General features: G+C 37.2%; 1 long non-coding RNA gene across 1 annotated transcript in view; it reads right to left on the reverse strand.

Annotated features, from left to right (window-relative positions):
• The window catches only part of LOC130881240 (uncharacterized), a 214,874-nt gene that overhangs the window by 96,193 nt on the left and 97,294 nt on the right, over window positions 1–21,387 (reverse strand). The window contains exon 2 of the long non-coding RNA XR_009057717.1: window positions 19,129–19,188. This is a non-coding gene — a long non-coding RNA (uncharacterized LOC130881240). The remainder of the gene's footprint in view (window positions 1–19,128; window positions 19,189–21,387) is intronic.

The raw sequence follows: 21,387 nt of genomic DNA on the forward strand, positions 1-21,387 counted from the left end.
ACATAGATGAGTGAATAGGCAAAAACAATAACCAGAACATTTTCCAAACTAGGAGTGGAAAGGATAGACAGTCGTTTTTAATTCTGAATGTATTTTCTTACCAAACATATCTAAAAATCTTGAACTTATAATTCTGTCTCCTAATTTGGCTTATTCTAACTACAAATAACTACTATTGTGATAGCTTGAGAGGGACATTTTTATGTTTCTAATAAATGTACCTGCTACGTGGTTCTATAAAAAAATCAATACATTACAAATCTAGAATCTTATTTGTGTTTTGGTAAGACCACAGAAATATACCATATCTCACACAAAGTAATTTACTAAAGACATCTGTGACAGGCTGAAAGAACCAAAAACATATTCTCTGATGTCCAGATCTGAACACATGGGCTTGATCTCACTTTTGCATCTCAGGAACTCTTCTTAATGATCATCTTAAGTAAAATTGAAGTGGGTTATGCATGTTAACTAATAGACACTTCTACCCTTGTCCATGTAATTGCTAGGGTTTGCCTGTAAAGCTCCTTCTCGGGCTGTAATTGTGATAATAATGAGATGTCAGAGTTCGGAACTTTTCAAGTTTAAGAGCGGTCCATCCAGGATGAATGTGTTTTTCCTGCCTGAAATATCAGTTGCTAACTCATCTACAACTAACGCTGGCAGAGGGCTTTGCAACAACAACACTTCTGTTTAGAAAGTGTAAAATGTGAGAAAGTGACCTTTTGTGGATTAGCAGAAAGTGTAACCCACAGAGGGCAGATTCAAGATTCAGATATGTTTGGATTAGAATTATTACTCAGTTGTTTATGAATAACATGCCTCAAAATTCAAGTGTCTATAAAATGAAATGGGCACAATTATTCCTGAAGAGGTATTCTGGAAAATAAAAACTAAAGCTTTCACAAAATAGTAAGAACTTCTTTACATTTGTTTCTTGTCATATACAATTTGCCCTCTGAACATATGCTGCCTATTTTCTAAATCTGTACTATGCAATATCATAAGGATGGCTCACATATTACTAAATAAAATTAAAATTAAGTAAAAATTTATAAGTTGTAGTAGGAAGTACTCAATAGCCGATGTGTCCAAAAGCTATGGCATTGCAGAAATTTTTATAATACAAAATATTGGAAACTTCTGTTATATTGCTCCAAAGTTAATTCAAAATGTTGTCTATATGGATTGTAGCTCTCTTATCAAAGACTTAACAGCTAGTATGTACAGATAAATGGGGTGGGTTGAATCACACTAGTAAGGGAAAATATAAAAGATAGTTAAGAATCGATGAATCAGAAACTGGAATGGGAAGATCAAACAGGGAGGAGAAGGTAGAGGGAGAGTGAGTGAAGAGTGTAATATAAAATAAATTATCTGTTTTCATCACACATGATAACCTGAATATTTTAGCATTTTCCACTATAGCGTACTCAATAGTTCTAAATTTTAGTAGGATAGACATCTCCTCTCTTAACTACAGGAGAAAGATGGATGGTAAATACGTACAGCAAAAATAAAATGAACATCCTGATCTGTCCACACTGTCACTGTCTGTCGTGTTTTCTTTTCCCCAGTCTGATGTGTGTGTGTGTGTGTGTGTGTGTGTGTGTGTACATGCGAGCACACATGTGTGTTCCACCAGCAATCTCAAGGAGCTGGCCTAAGGTTCGTTGCCTTCTCCTCAAAGGACAGTTAGAGGAGAGTTAGCTCTATACAACAAGTCCTCACTTTCCTCACTTCTCTGCTTCTTAAAGGATGCTTGAAATGAAATTATATTGATTGTTTGAATACTTGTTGAAAACAAACTGGGTTGAGTCTTCCTGAGGTCTACAAAGCACACACGTTTATAAAACTCGAAGTAGGCATGTGCTTTAGAAAAGCACTACTCGTTCAAGCTTCAGGGGAAATGAAAGATGACTCGGAGCCAAACTAGACATGAGAAGGACATGAAAAGCAAGGGAGGGGCACAAAGACAGGGATTCAAAAAATCAAGGCGGGGTGTACACATACAGAATGAATTGTCCTGTTCTAGGGCAGAAATTGCTTTCTGTAACTATGCTTTGTGGACCATGCCAGACATGGGCAAACTGTAGGTTGACCATCACATTTCAAAAGGGCAGAGGGTGAAGAGGTGGGAAAATAAAGAAATAAATTACATTCCCTTTCTTGGAGCACCTGATGCTATAGCATCAAAGTTAGATGCATTCCCTGATAATAAAATGGCAAAAAGCACATGGAAAGTGACATGCTATAAAAAAAAAAATACTCCAGGAACATGGTAGAAAAACAAATTGCTTTTAATTTATGGAATCTTTGACTTTATGTAATACTTGATATGGATTTCCATAGATGTCAAGATGCAGGGATGCTCAGAGACATAATCCCAAATGACTGAACAAAAGTTCAAAGGCATTAGCACAACTTTTGAATAAGTCTGTAAAGGCTACTTAAAAATCGAAATACTTAAAGGGATAGGTTGTCATTTGGTGAAGACTGGTCAGAAAGATACTAAACTTGGACTTCAGACTTAAAATCAGCATACCCAGCATATAGTGAGTTTCTTAATAAACATGAATGTGTGTCACAACATATGATTTATTCAGATTACGATTAGGAGAAATCTCAAAATTCTCAAGGGGAGAAATAGATAGTTCCAGAGAACCAGGCTAAGCAAGACATTGAGTTCCTCGATAGGGCAGCAAGCCTTCAATCCCCTGCCAATATTTTAAGAGCAAGATCTTTTGGTATTCATTTGAGGCAAGTTTCCAATTTAAAACATTTTTTTTTACTATTGATATAGGTTGCTTCTGAGCCAAGATGATTTTTGCCTCAAGAGAATAAATACTCCCACTGTCTAAGGGAAAAATTTTCTTAGAAATCTAAACTACTTAGAAGATGCAGACATTCATAGTACTGGTTTTGGGTGTGCTGTCTTGCTACAGAAGATACGACAACAGTTCCTGTCACATATGGCTTTGTTTATGAACTTTGGATAATACTGTCCTGGAGTATTTTTTAAAAAGAGTTATTTTAGCAATTTATCATCTCTTATTGTTCCTTACTTTCTCCCCCAAAGGTAATCTGGAAGAGAACACATCTAATTCACATCACTATAGGGATACCATACAACACAGATACTCTACAACAGTAGAGCTATTAAGAAAGTTGCTAAGAAGATACTAAACAGCTGGGCACTGGTGGCGGACACCTTTAATCCCAGCACTCAGGAGGCAGAGGCAGGCGGATCTCTGTGAGTTTGAGGTCAGCCTGGTCTAGAAGAGCTAGTTCCAGGACAGGCTCCAAAGCTCCAGAGAAACCCTGTCTCGAAAGTCAAAACAAAAACAAAACAAAACAAAAAACAAACAAACAAAAGATTCTAAACTTGGCTTTCAGACTTCCAATCAGCATACAAGCTTTATGACGTTTTTTTCATTTCTAATCTCCTTCTCTGCACAAAACATCATGGTCAGAATATGTTCTTATCAGAATCTGGGTATCAAGGTCTGTGTTGTCTGGTAACAGGTTGAGTTTAAGCATTAATCTCAAACTTCAGAAAACACCTAAATCCAAAGCTTAGGGAAAACTAAGTAAGACTACGCAAGAAAGACTAGGAACTGAGGCTGAAGTGAGCCCACTGTGGTGGTTTGGATGAAAATAGTCCCCACAGACTCATAGGGAGTGGCATCACTGGAGGTGTGCCCTTTTTGGAGTAGCTGTGGCCTTGTAAAAAGTGTGTCTCTAGAGTGGACTTTGACATTTTAGAAGCTCAAGCCAGGCTCAGTTTGACTCTCTCTTCCTGCTGATCAAGATGTAGAATTTTTAGCTACTTCTCCAGCACCATGCCTGCATGCATGTCACCATGCTTCCCACCATGATGATAACAGATTAAACCTCTGAAACTGTGGGCCAACCCTGATGAAACGTTTTCCTTTATAAGAGTTGGCATGGTCATGGTGTCTTTCACAGCAATAAATACCCTAAAATATCCACCAAGGTAATTTCTATAGAGAATTTTTAGATAAGATCTTTGTAACCAATAAACAAATTTCCACAAATACTTATATCTATGATTATAACAAAGTAGTAATGAAAGAAACAGGTCTAAAGTTTATCCATAAACTCATGAGATTTTATGATAAAGCTATAGAAAATAATCTGCCAAGGATAGCTTATGTAAAACTATAAATTTAAAAATAGTTTAATACTCTTTCAATGTTGTATCAATACAGGGAAATGGACATTAGTTTTAATGAGCTGTTACTGGCCAACTATAATGTCATTTAAGCATCAAATTGTTGAATCATACTATTCCCTGAGTTAGTACCAGAAATAGCTAGAAAAGTCAGTGATAATACAAGAAGGGTGGCTTTTCCTCAGACAGACTGATGATTATTATCTACATACAATTACATTGAAACCAGTATAGCTAACATCTGCTCATGTAAGAGTCAACCTAGACTGACAAACTTTAATGAGGAAAATGTAGTTGCATGATTTTACTTATTTCATACACTCTTGTATGGCTGCAGAAATAACAGCTCATTTCTATATAGATAAACTGAATAACTGGACAAACCTTTGGGTAAAGAATAATTATACAATACATCGACCAGGTGACCAAAACTATTAACAGTAACGAGGGAAAATGCATTTTGTATGTTTGTGATTGTAAGATTTCAACAAGGACATTGGATGTTCTACTCTGTGTACTGTATAACTTTGACATAGTTGTGAAAAATCTTCAAATGTTTCCAAGATAAGATCAGGTTGATTATCTGAAAAGGCAATAATATGACTAAAAGTAGGCTGAGGAACAGTCCCAGATTAAAGGAAATTAAAGAGATGGGTAATTAAGTGAAATGTATGATCTTAGACTAGATAGTTCTATAAATAGTCTGCAAACCACAATGGACTGTAGTTACATAAAATATCTTTATTCTTAGGTTATACATCTTCTGACTCTACAATTACATATATGACCTACTTTCTAGTGATTTACAAAAATTGTGTTTAGATGCTTGTACTTATTTGTGCATTTCCATGGAAAGATGATTGCCAAGCAATAAATGAACAACAGAGCAAATAAATATAAATATATCTATATTCATTGCTCAATATATTAGCAGCATATATATGCGTATATATGTATACACACACACACACACACACACACACACACACACACACATATATATATATATATATATATATATATATATATATATATATATATATATACACACACATCCATTTAAAAGTTATTTATGCCAAACAGAGAAAAGCCCAGGATTAGATATGACATTTACTTCAGCAAATATTTGAAGAATAATTAGTGTCAATTATTCTTAAGCTATGTAAAAAGAAACTGACAAGGCAGTAACATATCACATTCTACATTGTAAAGCCAGCATTAACCTTAGATAAAAGTGATACAAAGATGACACAAGAAAAGAAAAGTAACAGATCAAATTTTTACCAAAAATCCATGCAAAAGTCATCAAAGATAGAAAATCAAGCCCAACAGCAAATTTAAAAGATTTCAAATAATAACCAAGTGATGCAATGTTATTTTAACTTAAGAAAATTAGATAAAGTGTTAATAGTTCAGTCTATAAAATACTTCCAATGAGTAAAAAATATCATTGACAAAATTCATCACTATATTATGACAGTAGGAATAAAAGGAAAGTATTTTAGCATAATTGATGTAGTATATGGAACCGGAAAGCTTTTTAAGGAAAAAGGGAAAAAATGATTATTCTGATCACTTCTATTAAATATAACGTTGAAAGTTGTGGCCAGAAGTTTTAGGCAAGAAAACTAAATAAAGTTATTCAAGTTGGAAAAAGAAGTAAAATTGTATTAGCTGGGCATGTTTATGGTGCCTGTAATCCCAGAACTCGGAGGGGGGGTTGAAGCCAGAAGAAAAGGAACTCAAGACAGATGGCATCACAGGAAGTCTGAAGCCAAGCAAAGGCTACTGAAGACCTTGTCACAAAAGAAAACAAACAAAATACTTTATTTTCAGGTGAAATTTTCTCTATACTTAGAAATTTTTATAGGTTAGAGATTTGTTAAATTTTGTTGAGTTCACAGTTTCCTTTTTGAATGTGCTTTCTCATATATCAGTTAGTTTGTCTGTTGACAATAACTATTAATATCTTCAACTATTAGAATGAGTAAATGAACTCAGCAAAATTTAAGACACAAACTTGTCATATTATATTACATTATATATTCCTTTGGCTTAGTAACCAAGTCTTAAAATCATCAAAATTCTCCACAGGGTACCCATCAGTATACTGTGGACTTACATGCCCTCAATTTTGGTTAAATAATGATGATAATAATAAAAATAGCTAATACCTGCTGAGAACATACTAAATTGCTGGTGCCGTCCTAAGTATTCTATGTTTCTTAAAACATTAATTATCTACAGTGATTTTTATGAAATATAATTCAAAACTGGTCCTTTTCAGATAAGAAAACCAAGGCTCAAATATCTTAAATACCCAAATAAATAAAATGCAGGACTGAGAATAAAACCTAGTTTTAAGCAGGTCCCAGAGCTCATTCTCTTGCCTGTCACACTATGCTGTTCACGATTAAGCCAGGTTGGAATCACAACATCCGAGGAAGAACACTATTAGCAAATTTGTCAGCAGAAGAATGCCTGTAGATGGAGGGACTGTCGGTGTCATAGGGTAGCTTTGTACCAATGGCCCACAGGGGGCTGTGTGGTCATACTGCCCATGGTCTTGTTGGGAGGGGTACAACTTTCTTAGGCTGTTTTGTGTACTTTTTCCTCAGGACCAGAGAAGATCCTTTGACCCTTCTTGTGTCTTTGAAGTGTCTATGTGTTTGTTTTCTCAAATGTGCTGAGGTCCCATTCTTCCAAATATATATATATAAATGTTTGGGTTTTTTTTTACTTTACTAAGACTGGAATAGGGTGGGAATGTAACTAGCTAATTTTGTGTGGATTTCCTGGTTTGAATGAACAAAGACAGCCTCTTTCCTTCTCTATGTCCATCATTGTGAACCTAGAACAATACCAAAAGTAAGTTCTTCCTAAGGTGGATTGTAGGAAAACCTAGGTTAAGCCAGCCACAAAACACATCATGCTCTCCCCTCATGATGTACTTGTTAATGTCTCACTGGTCAAATCCTGTCATATGAGTACAAGTGGACAGGATTAGGATCCCTATTCTACTACTGAAGAAAGCAACATAGCAAAGCAGTGTGGAGATATTGTAGAGGAGAGAGTAAAGGGTTAGGAGTTGAATCCTCAGAGACACTTTCCCAGCTCAATCTGGGAAACACATGTACAACACGTGGCTTAGCTTGATGATCCATGGAGACTCAGCCTTAGCATCCATTTCTAAGTAGGCTGATGAAATGGCATCATCAGATATGGCCAAAGAACATAAGCCACATACGTCAGAAAAGTCATGTTAATCAAAACAACAAACAAAGTGCACCTAAACCTAAAGCTTCATGCTGTTGCTCCTAAGTCACAAAGCAAAACGGTGTGCCAAGAACCAATTGACCTCTCTGAAAAGACACTGCTATGGTCCTTACACCATTTATTGATCTGGTCAGTGTGAGATTAAGTTCTCACCCACTTAGAGGAGATCACAGAGAAAGGGGCTGTGTCTTACAAAGAGCAGAGAAAAGCTTGGGGAGCTGAGAGCTTTGAAAGGGGACCTTGAATGCCCTAATGATAGAAAGAACAGAGAGAAAATGTTAGATACACATTTCCTAAGAGGATAACCAGATGACTTGGAGAGGTGTAGGATAAAAATAGTCTGTATTATGGGACTGTCATTTAACAGGACTTTGTGGAATTATGTGTCAGAAACACGAAGGGGAAATGGAAAACAGCTTGGGCTGACCAATGCTTTGGCTACCCTGGTCTGGGAGAAATTCCTGAGTTGGCTTTTAATGTTAAAATCTTTTCCTTTTCTTTTTTTCCTCACTGTTTTAAATTCCTTTCCTTTTTGACTAAACTGTGGAGAGAAACAAAATTTAAATGATTCAACATATGTCACCCAGAACTACCGAGCCCTGAGTTCTTTTTCAAGACAATCCTCCTGAGAGGTCTATTTTTGGTGTGAGCAGATTTCCATTTCAACTGATGCCTTTTCCTCCTCTTGTATTCAGCCTGGGAGCCAGTTGGGATTCTTAAAAAGGCCTGCTGTGTTGCTGAGTGTCCTGGAAGAATACAGCATTGCAGTGGTTCAGAGGAACCAATAAATCATGACCTGGAAACACCAGCCACTGTGCCCTTCTGTTCAGCACAAACAAAAGTTAATGCTGTTTCTCTGCTCTCTGCCTTTGTATCAAAGGAGCACCTGGAGATTATGAGGGAGGAAAATTAAAACCTAAGAGCTAGAATTTTTCTAACACGAGTGAAATTGTTTCTTGGGGATTATAAAGATCATAACACAGACTTCTATCAAATCTGGTTCCAGGAACATGGGGACAGTAAATACCCCCTGTCCCTTTGCTGTGCATGGTGCTGGCCAATGGGCAGAGGACAAAGATGGATCTGTGGAAATACCATATATGTTCTTTGATATTCTATGAGTTTGCTTTGGTAAACAGGATGCCATATCTTTCTGATGGTATAGTTAGAGATTATGGTACAGCATCAGTTTGGGACAATAAGTGTCTGTATGAAGGAGAGATTCCTTAAGGAGGGTAGTTCTCCCTTGAAAGCTTACTTAGTATCCTATAAACAAGAAACACATTTTTGCTGTGCTTCTGCATTGAAATCACAGGTGTGTTTGCTTTCACAGTTTGACCTACCTACCCAGACTAATAAATCCTACCCCATATATCAAAGCCTTGAAATATCGAAGCATTAGCGTAGGAAAGAACAATGAATAGACAAAGGAAAGCTTAAGTGTTGAGCCCTATGAGTCACAGGCATTGATTGTCCAGGATCCACTGTGGATTTTCCTCAGATCAATCCTTCAGAAATCTTACATAGAGCTTAATCATTTTTACTTCAGATAAAATTCAAACATAGCTTCTATTTTTCTAGATTAAAGCAGAACGTTAGAAAAAATAATGTTCAGAAGTATAGGCTGAATAAATGGAGATACATGACCACTTTTCAGATGTAAAGGTTTTTTTTTTTTTTTTGAATTTTTGGTCCTGAATTTGATAAATTGACAAAGTTTCTTTTTTATGGTGTGGTTTTCTGTCATGCCATTTGGAACACATTTCAGAATACATTAAATACTTATTGAAGATGAAAGTTTTGTACCTTCTCTGTACTCAAACCGTACCATAACTCAAGTCACCTTTTAGAAACAACGCTGGGGAAAATAACACCAGAAGCAAGGTGATGTAGGCATAGAACTTCAACACTGCAATATTTACCTTGAGCAAGCACTGTCCTGTGTCAGTGATGTATGGAGAAATACCTGACAAGAGAGATATCATGTTCATGTTTTCAAGAAATAGTGTGATATACACATGCCCACAGGGAAACTTTTAGGGTACCCATCTCCTTCATATTGGGCCCAGTCACTCTGGGAACTTTTTTTTTATGTTTACGTCTACACATAATTGGTAGCATCAGGTGTATAGAGTTATAGATCTCTTTGATCGGCATCTTCTCTAGTAAGCTTGATTAGCATTAACTGAGGGAGCTTTGATTTTAACAGGTTAGCAGATCACATTGTGCTATAAATATTAGATGTTTAGCCCACTTCTACATATATGTGCTTCATCTAGAGTAATCAAATGCTATTGTTTACTCTGTAACACGGGTCATTTTGCACATCTTCTGCCAAGCACAGAGAGGAACTGAAAAGCTGTGCTGAATGCCACTTTCGTATCTTTCTGAATGGATACTCTTCTTATGAAAAGCACATTAGAGATTAAGAAAATGAATGTTCTTCTTTGGGTTCACCTTCTTATTTAGCTTCTCTAGAATCACGAATTATAGTCTCAATGTCCTTTATTTATGGCTAGAAACCAAATATGAGTGAGTACATCCCATGTTCCTCTTTTTGGGTCTGGCTTACCTCACTCAGGATAGTGTTTTCTATTTCCGTCCATTTGTATGCAAAATTCAAGAAGTCATTGTTTTTTACTGCTGAGTAGTACTCTAATATGTATATATTCCATACTTTCTTCATCCATTCTTCCATTGAAGGACATCTAGGTTGTTTCCAGATTCTGGCTATTACAAACAATGCTGCTATGAACATAGTTGAGCATATACTTTTGTTGTATGTTTGGGCATCTCTTGGGTATATTCCCAATAGTGGTATTGCTGGGTCGAGAGGTAGGTTGAACCCGACTTTCCTGAGAAACCGCCACACTGCTTTCCAAAGTGGTTGCACAAGTTTGCATTCCCACCAGCAATGGATGAGAGTGCCCCTTTCTCCACAACCTCTCCAGCAGAGGCTATCATTGGTGTTTTTGATTTTAGCCATTCTGACCGGTGTAAGATGGTATCTTAATGTTGTCTTGATTTGCATCCCCTGAATATTAACCTTCATCAGGCGATGAAAGAAGACAGAGACAGAGACCGACATTGGAGCACTGGACTGAAGTCTCACGATCCAAAGGAGGAGCAGAAGGAGAGTGAGCATGACCAAGGAACTCAGGACTGCGAGGGGTGCACCCACACACTGAGGCAATGGGGATGTTCTATCAGGAACTCACCAAGGCCAGCTAGCCGGGGTCTGAAAAAGCATGGGACAAAACCGGTCTCGCTGAACATAATGGACAATGAGGACTACTGAGAACTGAAGAACAATGGCAATGGGTTCTTGATCCTATTGCACGTAATGGCTTTGTGGGAGCCCAGGTAGTTTGGATGCTCACCTTAATAGACCTGGATGGAGGTGGGTGGTCCTTGGACCTCCCATAGGGCAGAGAAACCTGCTTGCTCTTTGGGCTGAAGAGGGAGGAAGACTTGATTGGGGGAGGGGGAGGGAATGGGAGGTGGTGGCGGGGAAGAGGCAGAAATCTTTAATAATTAAATAAATTAATTAATAAAAAAAAGAAAATGAATGTTCTGTTCCCTCAAGAGATATATCTGGGTGTGAAATTTCCCTTTGTGTGCTATGAATATGTGTTATTACCACTGGTTATTGAAGAAGCTGTTTTGGCCAATGACTTAGTAGAGTACAGTCAAGTGGGATAAACAGAGAAAGTAGGTGGAGTCAAAGAGATACCATGTAGCTGCCAAAGGAGACAGACACTAGAACTTTAGTGGTGATACACAGATTAATAGAAATGGATTAATTTTAAGATGTAAGAGCTAGCCAATAGGAAGCTTGAGCTAATATATCAAACAATTTCATAATTAATACAGTTTCTGTTTGATTATTCAGGTCTGGGCAGCCAATGAGCAGTCTCTGCCTGTACATCTGGAATTCTTATACATGCACAATTGTTTTAAGTTTTAAGTTTAGTGATAATTCAGAGTGACAGATACAAGAGAATATGTGAACAAGATACATGTCAGGCAAATAAGTAGAGCTCACAGGCTTCCCTATTTCTCTATGAAACAAAATTCAGTGTACTTGATAGAGTCCAACTGAATCTGGGAAACTCTCATAGATCAGAAATTCAATCCTTTTAGAAGTGGGATGGCTAAGAGTTCCCTTAGTACCTCTTGAGGCCATAGTAGTAATCAAAACTCTGTCACTTACAAAGTAGATAGACACAATTTTTGGAAGCATAGGTAAGAATAATGAGTTTGTGGACGGGCCCCTTATCTTGGCTGTGGCCTTCTCTAAAACTTCAAAAGATCAATCAGTCTGAAATGATGGCCACAATTATAAGACTAGAAAATGAACTTTGATGTTTTTAAAATGTAAGAGTAATTTGGTTTAAGGGAAGTGTATAACTATAATTTAATTCTTCTTTTAACTACTCTGAACCAGCTTCAAAGAATAATTGAAAAATATAAAACAATGAAGCAGTTAGCATGAAATTCTGACTGATGTACTCCCTTTTATCAAGCAAAACCTCTTTCCTCCCCTCTAGGAAGTAGGAGCTAAAAGGAAACACATTTTTTCGGTAGTTATTGAGGAAACGGTAATCTGTGTCCTGCAAAATCAAGGAAGAGCACAGTTGATTAAGGAGTTGATTCTTGTTCACTTTTGGAGACACTCAACCCATTGTTTGGATATTAACACCCTGTTAAACACAACCTTTTAGCCCCATAAAGCAAAGTTTTTCTATTTCTGAAGGTCCATTAAAGTGGAGAGTTTTGGCTTTTTGTTTTGTTTTATCGAAACAGGATTTCTCTGTAGTTTTGGAGCTTGTCCTGGAACTAGACCAGGCTGACCTCGAACACACAGAGTTCTGCCTCCCAAGTGCTGGAATTAAAGGTGTGTGCCACCACCAACCAGCTAAAATGGAGCATTTAGCAACTTCATATTTGTCTCTCAGGGGCTTTAAAAATAATGTCATCTACTATTTCTATCCCTGTGGGACACTTTTGAAGGATGTTCTTTGCTGGTAAAGATTGGAAACAGGAATGATTTCCTAGAGGGCACAGATGCCATATCGACACAATGCTTTTTTTTTAGGAAATCACCAGAACTGAGAGACAGGTGAGAAGGCAGAATGTCAGTGTCTCTATAATGAAATACTATAAGAGAATAATGGATTCTTCTGTACTTAAATGATTTTAGTGTAATACCTGAATGCAGACTGTATGCGTGTGTTTGCATGTCTCTCTGTGTGTGTATGTAAATAAGTAAACAAATAAATAATTCACCTACTCTGTTTATACAAATTGAACCATTTGTATATAGTAGTACTACCACTTGGAACAGAGTGTTCTATGTGTCTCAACAATATGTATTCAGTCTTATTACTATATACGCCCTAATGAACCTGAAGGCATAATCTTGAATGCTTCAAGCTTAGCTGTGTCTCTTCTGACACATATTCTTGACAATAAATTCCAGTGTTTACATCAGAATTTCAAAGTAGATTTAAAACTGTAAGTACTCAAAAGATTAAAAACAAAAAGCCACAAAAACCTGCCTGCAGGAAGTATGTCACTTATGTAGGAAGGGATTGAATGCACAGTCTGTAACTCAGGCTGGCTTTGAACTCCCCATCCTCCTACATCTAATTCATTACAACACTTAACCATTCCTGTCTCCTTGTTTGTTTCTTCATTTTCTTTTTCTCCTTGAATTGTCCTCGGCCCTCTGAATCATATGTAAGGACTATCTGATGAAGCTGCTTTTCTAAAAATGTTGACTATGAGACAAAAGGACATACTTTTTTCACCCTTAAAACAAGGTGTGAATACATCCAGGAAAATTTTTATACCCTGCGGATCCCCGGACTGAAGACAATTAGCATTCTTCTGCACCCTCCTGATCCCACCTACAAGTGATGGTCTTAATTGTAAGTGTACCAAACCCAGATGGATCCCTTCCTTAAGCCACAGAAGGTCACCAGAGAACACACTCTTTGTTCTATAGTAGGAAAAGCAGCAGCCAAAATTTTTCAGGAGGAAAGTGAGGGCTGTTTTAGTTTCATTTTCATTGTATTCTGATCACACAGTCTTATCTCCAAGTTGTATAATTTTACCTCTGAAATAACTTCAGATGACACAAGAGCCTGTGGCAGTCCCCTCTCTACAAAGAGAGAAGGGTGGGGGCTAGGCCAGAATTGCTTATGTTGCATTTCTCATAAATTGAAAGGGGAGAAAAAAATCTTTAAACAAAAACTGCAGATAGAGAAGAAGTGGGCAGTTTCCTGGGTTAGACTTTTACATACAGAGGTACCCTCTAAGGGACAATATACAAAAAAAATAAGTCCCCATATTCCCCCTTCTAGCTGCCCCACCTTGCTGTTTCACAAGAACATCTAGGATTCTTTCGCCCTTCCCACTCACTTTTTTGATAAATGCACACTAAATATATTCTCAAACTGGTATCAGTATCAATGTTTCTCTCTTGGAGAGCAGAGTGTGGTCAATTATCTGTTGATGTTTCTGAGAAAAATAGCCGTGTATAATGAAAGTGATTCAGCTAGCCTAGAAAGTGATCATCTTAGGCAATCTCTGCAGCTTCTGCGAGTCCCTTACCATACTCCCCAAACCTAATCATCTTCCATATTTTGCCCACTTTCCTGAGCAGCACTGAGGGTGTGTGTCTCTGTTCCATTAGCATTAATGGGAATTGGGAGCACTTACGAGGATGCAGCTTTTCCCCAGAGATGTAATTTCATGCATTAAGATATCAAAACACAAGAGCATATGCATTGATATGTAGTGGATTCATATGATTGGCTCCATTAACACTAATGGGAATGAGGTGATGTTTTCCCATCAAATCAACAGGGTAGATGTAGAAACCCTTGTGTCTCTGGAGGCACAGGCTGGCTGACTGACCTCAGCCTTGCATGCTGTTGCCTTTGTTTTCAAAATGCAGCTGGATAAATTCAGCTGAGACCCCTGGTTGAATACAAATACCAGGTCTTTACCCTCGTCGCCATCATACTTGGGTGTGACTTTAAATGATTGCATAGGATTGACACCATAAGCCAAATCACAAATGTCAGGCCAGTCCATTTAAATTACAACTCTAAACATTATAAAAATCAAAGATATCTGTTTTCTTAGAAAGCAGATGAAATATCTTTACCACCAAATATCTCTGCCTGCTATATGCTTGAGATACAAAGCAGACGGGCTATCCCTCCTAGAGGTTCCTGTGCTTTCCTTCCTTAGAGGAAAATTGGGACTTGTCTTTTTTTGCTTTTTCTGTTATCCTTTAGGATACCCTCTTCTTATTGAATATGTTTGATACTTAATATTTAGTTGATTATGCAATCCGAGTGTCTCAAAATATGAAAATAGAAAGTATAGCACACCTTAAAGAAGACAATATAGTTAAAATTGTCCACTAAGAGCTCTGAGTCAACAAGAAGCAATAAGCATAGCAATTAAATGCATGGAATTAGATATCCCTGGATTCAATCAAATGTTTAATGTGTAGTTTTGATGTAATGATTTAGCCCCTATTATTTCTGCCTATCGTCTACCTGCCTGCACGTGCACAAACTTGTCATTCTATGCAATGTGGATGCACTCTTTGGAATGTTGTTAAACTTTGGAGCAATTATTGATGGCCATGATAATACTGGACTCCATACTTGTCTCAGTCTCTTTCTTTAGACAACTCTGTTAATAAGTATAAACTAATTTCTTTGTGCATTAGTATGTGCAAGTTGTATAATGAGTCAATTAAGATAGGATTTTTCAAAATACCATACAAATATTTGTCTAATTATGGAATCATGTAGGAGTTAGCACTCTACAAATAGCATATAGTTTCAGCTTGCTAAAGAAGACGAAATTTAAGCTGGGCTTTGTGGCACACAACTAAAATCTTAACCCTAGGGAAGCTGAAGAAGGAGTGACATTGAATTTGAGACCAACCTCGGCTACTGTGCAAGACCTGTATTAATAAAAAGAAGGAAAAAAAAAAGAAAGCAAAACAAAACAAAGAGAAGTTTTGCAATTAAATAATAAATGGTGGCATTCCTTCAGGCACATCTTAAAAGACAAACACAGAGGCAGGGCACTCTGCAGTTCTGTTAGGTCCAGTTATAAGTTGAAACTAAGTCATGCATCTGCAGGAATTTATTCAAAGATAGTTGAATGTGTAGGATGAGGCAGGTGGCCAGCAAAGCTGTAGATCTGGGGCCACATTTCCAAATGGCACTTGGTGAACGAATTCTTATTCCTTGCTTTCCAAATTTAGATGCCAAGTCTGAAGCTTTTCCTTCACTGGAGGGAAATGAAAACAAAAACCCTCTCAAGATACGTAAGTGGACTAATGAAGTTTGTTTATTGTTCTTTCAGTTCTTAGTATCTGACAAGAAATAAATGTTCCTGAATTGAGAAGAAAAAAATGGCCGCGACCAGGGTCACCCTTACTATTATTTGTTAACCAGTATTTTAGTGGGCGTTGCTCAGTTTGCTGGAAGGACACAGGCAGTGATTGTTAGAGCAGAACTTTAAGAAGAAGGCAGACAGGAGCAGAAGTGAAGCATTCTTGTTTCTCTTGTGATTATGAGCAAATTATGTCATTGACTTCTCCTTTGTCTTATAACTCATAAGAACATCCTTCTGGATGCATGTTCTGTCAGCTTTCTCTGAGATGAGAAATTTATGTGCAAGTGATTTATTGAATAGCCACTCCAGGAAAGAGTGGTGTGGTAGATTGAATATGAACAGCCCCCACAGGCTCATTTATTAATGTATGGTCCCTACTTGTTGGTAATATTTGGGGAAGGATTAGGTGTGACCTTGTTGGAGGAAATATGTCACTGAGGATGTGCTATAAATTTCAAAAGTCCATGCCAGGTCCAGTCTCTCTCTCTCTCTCTCTCTCTCTCTCTCTCTCTCTCTCTCACACACACACACACACACACACACACACACGCTTTCAGAATAGAATCTATTGCTTCAACACCATGCCTCCCTGCCTGTTATGTTGCCATGGTCCTTGCCAAGACAGTCATGAACTCACCCATTGTAAGCAATGCCACAATTCAATACTTTCTTTTATATGTTGCCTTGGTCATGGTGTCTCTTCACAGCAAGAGAAAAGTAGCCAAGACAAGTTGGAAAGCACTAAGGAGAGCTGGAAGAGCAAGAAGCCAGATGAGACAGGAAACATGTTCAGGTAGATTCCATCAGTCTGGTCCCAAGCCAAGCTCCAGAGTGATAATCCCACAAGACAAATGAACTGAGCTTTCTATTTCAATACTAACCAGTTAACCAAGATGGTCTTCCTTGTTCTTCAAGGAGGGACAACACGTACCATAGCAGTCTATTTGAACTTTAGGTTTCCTGATTATAAATGGATAATGTACATAGTTTTCTTCAGTCATATTGGAAAACATGTAAGGCTGTTCACAAAATGATTCTGGAGTCTCGAATTGGGCTCTAAAGCTCATACATCCAGCCAGAAGGGGAAAAAAAGGCTTAAATGTTCAAGAAAGACTGAGAAGAGTCCCATTTGACTCTTTTATCTCAGACTCTATGACTTATGGAAACTTCAAAAGTAGACTTAAATGATAGGTGATGACATGTGTCTTCTGAGTAGTGCTTATTCTAAAGTAAATTAGAATTATAGCAAAAGCTTAGACATGAAAAATATTCCACGGGAGTTGTTTGGAGTTGTTTTGAAAGAATATGGGTATAGAGGATTAACACTTCAAAGCTACCACTGTTTGTTGTTGTTTTCATATTTGTAACAAAGTTGAATCAGCAACACAATACTTCACACTGACAAGAGAGTTCTGTATTTTTGTTTAAAGACATGGAATGTGAAAAATCTCACATTCTGTCATAAAAAAAAAAGTACACCCCAAATAGAACCTAAGGTCTTGTTCATGGTAGGTAAACACCCTAATATTTAGCTAGATTCTTCAGTACTTTGTTATATATTTTTTGTATGTGTGTGATATATATGTATGTGTATGTGAATGTGTTCAAATATGTGTGTCAGTACAGGAGTGTGTGTGTGTGTATGCATGCGTGTACACAATCTGACTAGTAGAACTTGCTAGCTTCTTGGGGGATCCTATATCTCTGCCTCCCAGTATCAGTATAATAGACAAACAAACAGGACCACCTGGCCTTTACTTGGGTGTTAGGGATGTAAATTCTCATCTTTATACTTGTACAGTGAAAGTTCTACCCATTTGAGCCAAACTTTGCTATCTAAACACTTTTTTTTATTTTTTGAGAAGAGTCTTTGCTTTCTATTGAAGGTAAATATTCAAGCTATTAATTCTTTTTTACAGACATACCTAGCATGAGAATGATTGTTCCAGTCATATAAGAGCAGGCTTAGCTGGAGACTGACTAGTATACCCCCACCTCTTTTCCTTTGGTATGAGATGAGATGAAATAAATAATGCATTTGGGTGCTGGCTGAAGCTGGGAATTTACCTTACAACCTTCCTCTCACTCCCTGTGATGTTTTCACCAGTCTTTTGTGAAAATGTTTATGATATTGCATTATAAAAATGAACATTTTCTATCTTAGGAAATGTGCAATCTTCAGGTGATAGAGCTATGGAAAAGTTTACAGTGCAGAAACAATGCTAACATAGATTACCCAGTGTATTCATCATCACACAGAGAGCCGATGTGACTTTAGCAAAAGTATCTTGATTATAAGAACTAGAGATTTAACCAGCACATCACATTTGACCCCTTGAACTTGAAGATGAGGAAGTGTGAAAGGAGATCTTTCAGTGCCTATTCCAAGAGATATCCATTTCACACTCTGTGTTGGAATGTTCCAGGCAAGCTCTGTCTTTGTTTATAGATTATCTCCTAGACAACTTTGTGGATGTTTCTAGACTTTATGTCATATTCCACAGAGACAACTTAGAGGGATTTGTGTCTCACATTTTTATACATGAGTTTCAACTGTTCTCCACATCTTTTATGATAGGGCTGGGGGATTATGAAACAGAAATAAGGTGGAGAAATGAAGCTAATTCAGTGGAATTTGGTACCAAAAATGTAATGAAGATCTTTCTTTTTCTTGTTTTCTCACTTGATTTCTCTAGGACAATATTCCTATCACTTTCTATTTGAACCCCACTGTGACTTCCACCATGACATTTAGCACATCCTCACCACTCAGCATTTCTTCTAAGGATTTTTGCTCCTTTGTGTTCCTTTAAGATTTATAAAACATTTTGGGAAACTAAAAAGCAAATTGCCATATAAAAGAGTCAACAAAATTGTATAGCCAAGACCTAAAAATTTTTATTACATTTATTTTCTTTGTGCTTCTATACACCTGTGGGTGTGTATGTGTGCTCACTTGTGGGCACACATGCCACAGCGCGCATGTATAGGTTGGAGGAAAGCCACCAACGTGTGTGTTGTGTGTGTCCTGTGATTGAACTTCAGGGCTGGAGGCAAGTGCATTAACCTGATAAACTTCTTGCCTTCCCAAGAGTTAAAATCTATGTACTAAGGACCTAGTGTTATTTTCATGTTATGTCCCTCTTCCCACATATTAACTCAAAGAACAAAATATACATACTTAGAGGCTAAAGACACAATGTGTACTAGATGTCACATACCTTGAACCATGGGGAAAATGTCACACAAGATCAAAGCAAGTTCCATCTCCCTGAAGAAATCTACAAAATACATGAGATGATTTTCATTGATTAGTATAGTGCCAAACAATTAAGTTCTACTATTAAGTAGATTTTCCAAAGGCAAACATTGAGAAGAAAATCCACCTTGAAAAGTGGATTGCTACGGGCAGGTAAAGTGGCTCAAACAACGTCTCGTGCTTGGGGTCTGCTTCAACAAGAGCTTCGCAGAAGGGAATTTACAAGAGCGTATCCAGTGTTCAGAGGGCAGTAAAGAGTTTTGAACAACTATGGGATTTTCCTTGTGCTTGTTTCACTTTGTTTTTTACACAAGATCTTATTTTGTAAAATTATCTGGCCTGGAAATCTGTGTAGACCATGTTGCTTCAAAGTTGGAGTAATCTTCCTGCCTCTACCTCCCTAGTCATGGGATTGAAGGTGTGTGATGCCATGCTCATTAGTAATAAACAGTTTATAACTTTAAAATTGAGACAATTTAAGCCGGGCGGTGGTGGCGCACGCCTTTAATCCCAGCACTTGGGAGGCAGAGGCAGGCGAATCTCTGTGAGTTCGAGACCAGCCTGGTCTACAAGAGCTAGTTCCAGGACAGGCTCCAAAACCACGGAAGAAACCCTGTCTCGAAAAACCAAAAAAAAAAAAAAAAAAAAAAAAAAAAAAAATTGAGACAATTTAGCCAGTGCTAAATAACCTTTAAAATGTCTTCACTTATTAAATGTTTCTTGGTTAGTATTTAAATTTTTACATTAATTACATATTTCTGATTAATAAATAATCACAAACCAAGTGATTGAAATAATGGTTCTTTAACTTACACTTAGTTCAATGACTGTATTCCTTAAGATATTCTTTGCTTCTTCTGATGGTAGTGTCTGGAAACTCATACGGCATGTGTCATCTTGAGCTCTCATGGAGCTAGGTGGCTTGGATAATTTGAATACATACTCCTCTTTGGGAAATGAACTAAACTTAATGCTGCTTAAGTTTTGAATATGGGATTAGTGTTCTATCTACTTCACTATTTTGACCCATGAGACACCCATAGTCTTTCCAATGTACACTAGGGAAACTTTCCTCATGAACCTATCATGGGGAAGTTTTGATATGAAAAGAGATGAGTGTGATGGTCCGTTAGCTAAAACATGTATAATTCATTCACAGTACAGAATGAATTCTAAGACTTAACATTGGGGATAAGTCTGTCCTATCTAGATACTTCGAACCTTCTGGAAGAGTCATCTGAAAAAGTAGTCAGAGGATCTTTACAAAAAGATATGGAAAGAATGCACGATGGCAGAAGAATATACACCGCAGGCATGAGGCAGAGCAAGGGTGGTGGCATTGTCATAGACAGTAAGAGATGAAACTAGATGAGTGGCCTCCATTTCTGAAAGCCATTTCTCCTAAAATTCATCTTGGTACATTTCTCTACTAAACTTGAAAAAAATATCTATTATTTAAAACAAGTACAAAACAAAGTATAATATATTAAATAAAGTTTATTTAAATGAAATATATAAAGCATTATGAAACCCTGCTAGTTTATAAGCTAATTAAAATATAACTTTATTTTTTAAGGAGTTTTAATCATCATTTTATTAGCTTTTTTTAATTCCATGTCATAAATTTTGATCATATTCATCCTCTAAACTCATAGATCCACTGTCTCTTTTCCACCCACCAAAGTATATGTCCTCATCTAAAAAAATCAAGTCTAATTTATGCTGCCCATAGATTCTTGAGGATTTGACCACCCAATACAGCATGGGTAAGCTTCCTTGGTCTATACCCTTAAAATTACTGAATACTTATTTCCTGGTAGCTACCAATTGCCAGTACCTCCTCAGCTAGAGGAGGGACTTTATACTTACATCCCTTCTCCATGCTGAAATTATCTAAGTTGAGTTTGCACAGGTATTATTGCCACAATTGCTTTGAGTTTATATATGCAGTTACCCTAAAGTCTGGGAGATATTTTTTTCTTGTAATCATCCACTGTCTCTAACCCTTACACTCTATTTGCCTCCTCTTCCATGGATTCATGAGTCTTGAGAGGAGGTGGTGTAATATAGATGTTCCATTTGGGGTTAAGTAATCCTAAGCATCCCTCTTATTCTCTAGACCTCAACCAGTTACTGTTCTCTGTGTTAATCACCATCTACAGATAAAAGAAGTTTTTCTAATTAGGATTGAGAACTGCTCTAATAGCAATGAGTCATTAAG

The sequence above is a fragment of the Chionomys nivalis genome, chromosome 9, assembly GCF_950005125.1.
Source record: "Chionomys nivalis chromosome 9, mChiNiv1.1, whole genome shotgun sequence".
Taxonomy (NCBI): Eukaryota; Metazoa; Chordata; class Mammalia; order Rodentia; family Cricetidae; genus Chionomys; species Chionomys nivalis.